Here is a 6,004-nt window from a genome sequence, read left to right as displayed (position 1 = left end):
CGAAACAATTAATTGATTAAAATGTACATATTTCATAATGGCAAAGCCTTATATTTATAATTAAGTTAAATTCTTAGCAATATCATTAATTTATTTGCGTTTTATTTCTCCTTACAAACCACATGTCCACTTACATTCATTATGTTCCATTCGAAAGCCCTTCCTTAAATTCGTATCAAAGAAACTGCCGGAAACAAAAGTAAGGGGTTAACCAAACAGCAGTACTTTTTTCAAAGGCCTTTTTTGATAGATCACGCTTGAGTCGAGCTAAGCTATCGTGTACACGTTCAGCATGCCGTGAAGAATATATAGCAGCCGTGCTCGAAGGAGTCATCGAGTCTTCACTGACTCAACGGATGAACCATCTGAGAGGTGGCCGCGGCCAACATTCGAAAGAGAAAATCTTCAAAAAATAAATAGCAAAGAATATCCTTTCGAATGAAAATAAACAATTCGCATTAAATTTAATGTTTCTGAGCTTTTTTTTTAAGTTCGAAATCTCAAATGGATCACCTTTTATAATTTTTATGATCTACGGTGATAAATTAAAAACATTCGTTCATGTAGCCTTAAAAATATACATATATACTTCTACTGTGTGCCAACCATTTTTTGGGCTTGCGGTAAGAATAGTGACGCCAAAAGTGAAAGCAAGAAACTGAGAAACAAACATTTTATTAGTGTGCCGCTGCTCTGGTTGGCGTTGTCTACGAGTATATGGCCAAAAACAGCCAATCTCACCGAAACGTGAGAGACGAAAATTGACGCAAAAGGTTGCGCTTGTAAATTACAACAAAAAGTGTCTTCGATAAATGCTGCGAATGAGTCATTGTAGCCTGACTTGCGATGACGTAGCTGCAAACATGAATATATATATATATGTGTGTATAGGTTCTAGTAACTCGAGTGTGTGTTTGCAAAGAGCGAGATGAAGGTGATGGCAAAGGCATTTTTAACTGTTACAATTCATTGAGTTTCGTCACGTCGAAGATAATAGAAAACAGAAACGTGTACATTGAGGCGCAAATTTCGGGTATTTGGTATCGGTCACGTCCCACAAATTTTACGTGCCATCACTGAGCAGGCCATTACTGTGTCTCTATACTTATAATGAGTTCTACATAAATTAATTTAATCGACTAGAAGATTAAAAGCAATTTGCATGAATTGTAAAGTGTAGGGCCATAGCTGTGCTTTATTACCAAGAGTATATCGCTTATTTGCTGCAAGACCGGCATAAATCAAAAAAACGTGATTTTTGAGTTAATGCTGCAGAATTGTTCGTTATATCATACTTCATGTTGAGTGAAAAATTCATATGAATACCTCTTATATGCTCCGCTTGAGAAGAGGTGTAAGGTTGGAGTCACCGTATAAGGTTGTAGTCAGTTGAAAACTTTAAACGCGTTTTCTGGAAAATCGATTTTTTTGACTTATGCCGGTCTTGCAGCAAATGAGCGATTTGTTAGCGTGAGTCAAAAAAGAAAAACGGAATTTCTTTTACTTCATACTCTAAAAAGTTACTTGATAGGCACCTCTAGAAAAAACTTTCCAAGTATGAGCTTTTTCTTGCAACGGGAAGGACTTCCGCCTCGCTTTCAACAACTTACAAAAAATATTTCGTTTTGTGAGTTTTTGTAGAAAACTTAATGCTCTTTTAAACAGATCTGAAACGATATTTTCGTGAAAGCTAACCATTTGCAAGATATTAATGGTCAAAATTTGATTAATTGAAAACCAAAAAAGAATATTTTGAATTTTATAACTCAATGAAAAAAATATTATTATTCAGTTATCTTCTTGTTTTGTAGGAAATCTACTGTCCTACAAAAATTAACACTACTTATGTTTGTCGACGAATATCTCGTAAACACTTAACCTGATCAAAAAATTATGTAGGCCATTATTGTAGAGCCGAAAATTTCCTAAGAGATTGTACGCAACTTTTTTATTGAACTATGAAATAATAAAAAAACTTTCCTTATTTTCACAAACAACATGTCTTTAAATGTTACACGCAGTTAAATTTTAACACATTTTTTCCATAAGTACTGTATTCATATCGTACGCCATGCCGTATAAGTAACACAGAATGTACTATAAAAACTAACTTAATACTTCTTTGAGATATTTTTTTGTAGAGCGCGAAATTTTGTGATACAGTATCACTCTTTTCCTGTTGTAAATTTACTTTCTTGATGCAAATTTAAACCGTGTTTTATACCCGGGAAAATAAATATACATAATTTATAAATAAAGAGCTTATTTACGATGGATCCTGGATTTAGAGCAAAAACTGAAACTTAAGTGGCGTTTACACAAAAAGAAAACAAATAAATTGGAATACCCTAATACCATTTAGATACTTTATTATACATACCTACTTTACATCTCGATAAATATGTATGTATATTTTGAAATATTTGAAAGGGGTCAGTAGGGTAATCTGACCTGTTTTTTGACATTTTTTTAATAGAAATTTTTATTCTACAATAGGACTTTTTCATATATTATGTGATATAACGTCGAGTGTATAAATTAATTTTTTCAGAATTTTTTGATGACATCTGTCGGAGAAATTGCTGGGTATATGAGATGCGTTTTTTCACTGGCGGACACGATTTCTCATGTTTGGGTCATCTGACGCAAAAACCCAATTTATTCTCAAAAAGCACATGAATGGTTATCGTCCCTACTAGAATAATGAAAAAATGTTGATAAATAAAAAAGTAATTAACATTTTTTTTGTTTTTTAATTTTTGGCCATGTTTTTTAACATAAATTTTGTCATAACATAAAAAAAAATGGATAAGGGACGATAGCTAGGCGTTTTGTGATTTTTGATGAGATTAAAAAAAAATTAAACAAATCGGTTGAGTAGTTCGACCAGAATCATGTCCGCCAGTTTAAAAAAGTGTGTTTTGAGAAAAACGCGTTTAAAGTTGAGATACTTCCAGGTGTGCACTCCGAGCGCTCCGAACGACAAGCGGTATTATTATTTTTCGGCCTTTTCGAAACCTTCCGATGGCAAAGTGGGTTTCTACATTAATTCTAAGAGTATAAGGGAACAGAAAATGCAAAAAAAAAATTGAAAAAAGATTACCCTACTGACCCTTAAAGTAAGAGAATCGTTCATTATTGCCTACCATTTTCGGATATTAATTCGTGACAGCGATATATTAATTAAGTATTTCTTGGAAATGGCAATACGTATCTCACCAGATTCCACTTAACTTTATGCATAATTATCGAGCGTTAAGTGGTTTCATTTAAAGTGAATAATGCATAATTAATATTTAAATGTAAGGGAGAATTATGCATACTTATTTCAGAAGAAGAATCGTTTGATTGGAAAGATGCCTAACGAATTTCTCTGATTTTCGGCGAAACTTATAAGTAGGCTTGTAGCGAGCACTGATACATATCTACGTACACTGTTACTCACTATACTTTTTACTTTACTCACTTACTTTTTATATCGCGTCTATCCAACACTTTCGCGAAGAATCATCTGGAGACCAAAAAGGCAAAATTACATCATTTAGAGTGAAGCATTTTTTTATTATTGAGACAAAATTTATAAAAAGGAATTTCGCGTGGTGATAAAATATTGATTTTTGAAGGGGGAAAATACATTTGCAGCAAAACTTGCCATGATGACGAATCTACACACATTGTTCCAGAAAAATCAACCATAAAGGGTTGTTGGGCTAAGTTTAAACGTGATAAAATGGGCACCGAAAGCTGTGAACAAAATGAACCTGAAAAAAGAGTTCTTACCGACGAAAACATCAAAAAAGTCCGCAAAATAATTTTGAATGATCGTAAAGTGGAAATATTCAGACATTCTAATTCCAAAGATATCTACTAAATTTTTACATTCTACATTCACGAATACTTGGGTATGAGAAAAAACTTTGCAAATTCTTTGATGATTTAAAATAATAATCCCAAACGATAATAACAAACGAGGTAGCGTTTCATTCGGCATGGAATCATTTTTATTCAAAAAAAAAAAATTCAGCATTATAGAAATGTTTGAATGACGAAATCACCAAAAATAGATTAAATTGAAAAAAAAGAGTGTTTCATCAACAAAGCACCGTGTCACAAGTCATTAGAAATGCTTCCGCATCTACCGCATTTTCAATATTTGGCTCCCAGCGACTATTTCCTATTCTCAGAACTTAAAATAATGCTCGCTGGCAAAAACATTTCGAGTGAAGGTATGATCGCCAAAACTGAGGTCTATTTTGAATCAAAGCACAAATCGTACTACTAAAATTGGTTCGAAAAGTAGGGAGATCGCTATAATCAGCATAACATCCTTGAAGGGAACTACATATGTTGAGTAGAAAAAGCCATATTTGCCAAAAATATGTATTGTACTGTGATAAGCCGAGGAATTCTTAATAGACCTGTTATTTTACTGATCATGTGCTTAGTCAGAAGCTTTAGAGCAAATAAATTTCAAAGTAGTCGGTAGTACATATTGGAAAAAAAAATCTGCAAAATCAAAGGCAGTATACATGAAAATGAAATAAATGAATAACTGCATGTATGGAAAATAATATATTTTTCTGATCTCAAAAAAATAAAAAAAATAAACCTAATGTAAATTCCTTTAAAATTGTTTCCTTTTTTTCTTAATTAAGTTATGATAACAATGAATTTGTGGAACAAACAAAGGCTGTCAAGTTCGAGATATAAACGCAGGATGAACTTTTGAGGGCCAAACCACCAATATATGGATGTTTAGACTCCAGTAGTTGCTGAATATACTCTTGCGCATATAATATGCCGCATAAACTTTTGCAATTCATTGACCGATTTCCATTTTCCAGTTCAGTTTGTAATCGATTTCGACTTTTGTACTAATACTCACCTAAAATTGCGCTTGTTAAATAAAGTACACATTTTCGTTTCCTTAAAATAAGTTTTATTGTTTGATTGCAAAGATTCTATGTTTAGCGATGTCCATTAAAGACAAAGCCATGCCATTTGCAATATTGTGACGTAAATGGAGAAATTCTGATTGTTGCAAAGTTATGAAAAAATTCAAAAAACTAAAAAAATGTTGTCTAGCGTCTAATTCTTTTGCGTTAAAATTATTTAAATAATCTTAATTGTGTTTTAATTACTATTTATCTTTTTATTATTCTTAACAATAACAATTAGTATTAAAATACTTTACATGACAACTGCTACTTCAAATTTCAGCTGCGTAGTAATACTAAGGGATCAATTCTATAGTAAGGCGTATATGTCAGGTAGTTGACAATTAATCACACCATTCAAATAAAACTCGCCTTCAGCCGTATCTGAATTGATCGCATGCTTTCAGATCACCGAAGACTTTGTCCGTTATTTCCGTCAATCCAATCCCAACTTAGTGCCGTGTTGTTGTTTGATACCAACGCCACTGACGTCACAATAGTTGTGCGTTTACTATCGCGTTCGGTTTTTTGGATTATGGTGATTCAAGTTAAGGATATAATTACTTAGTTACCGATCCTCTGGTTGATGGTTTGCACCTTAAAGCATTTCCCTGACATTGATTCTTGCAAGTTGTAAGAGCATAAAATGATCGGTTGCACCTGAACTAAGACCTTACTTACTTGTTACAATCATTAAAACAATCAAAAGTATTCACAAACCTCCAGCAAAATTAATTTTTATTAAGTTCATATACGTGAGCAAATATAACATTTTGTTCAAATTCACTGATTAATAATATATTTATTTATATTCAGAAATGTTTTGCTATTTTATGACTGACTCTGGCTTTTCAACATTTTAAGTATTTTTAATATATGTAAAGCACTCCAAATTGACTCCCGGAACTATGAGTTAATAGACTTCGCACAGCCACAGCTCTTTGTGCCAAAAAATTGTATTCGCTTCAATAGCGATTTTTCATCCTCCACAGTGAATATGTGTTTCAAATTGGCTTCAAGCAAAAATATTTTCACATACATATGTATGTTTGTATTTTTTCAGTTTT

Source organism: Bactrocera dorsalis, chromosome 5 (assembly GCF_023373825.1).
Source record: "Bactrocera dorsalis isolate Fly_Bdor chromosome 5, ASM2337382v1, whole genome shotgun sequence".
NCBI lineage: Eukaryota > Metazoa > Arthropoda > Insecta > Diptera > Tephritidae > Bactrocera > Bactrocera dorsalis.
The sequence above is the reverse complement of the archived record's forward strand: the minus strand, read 5'-3'. Positions refer to the sequence as shown.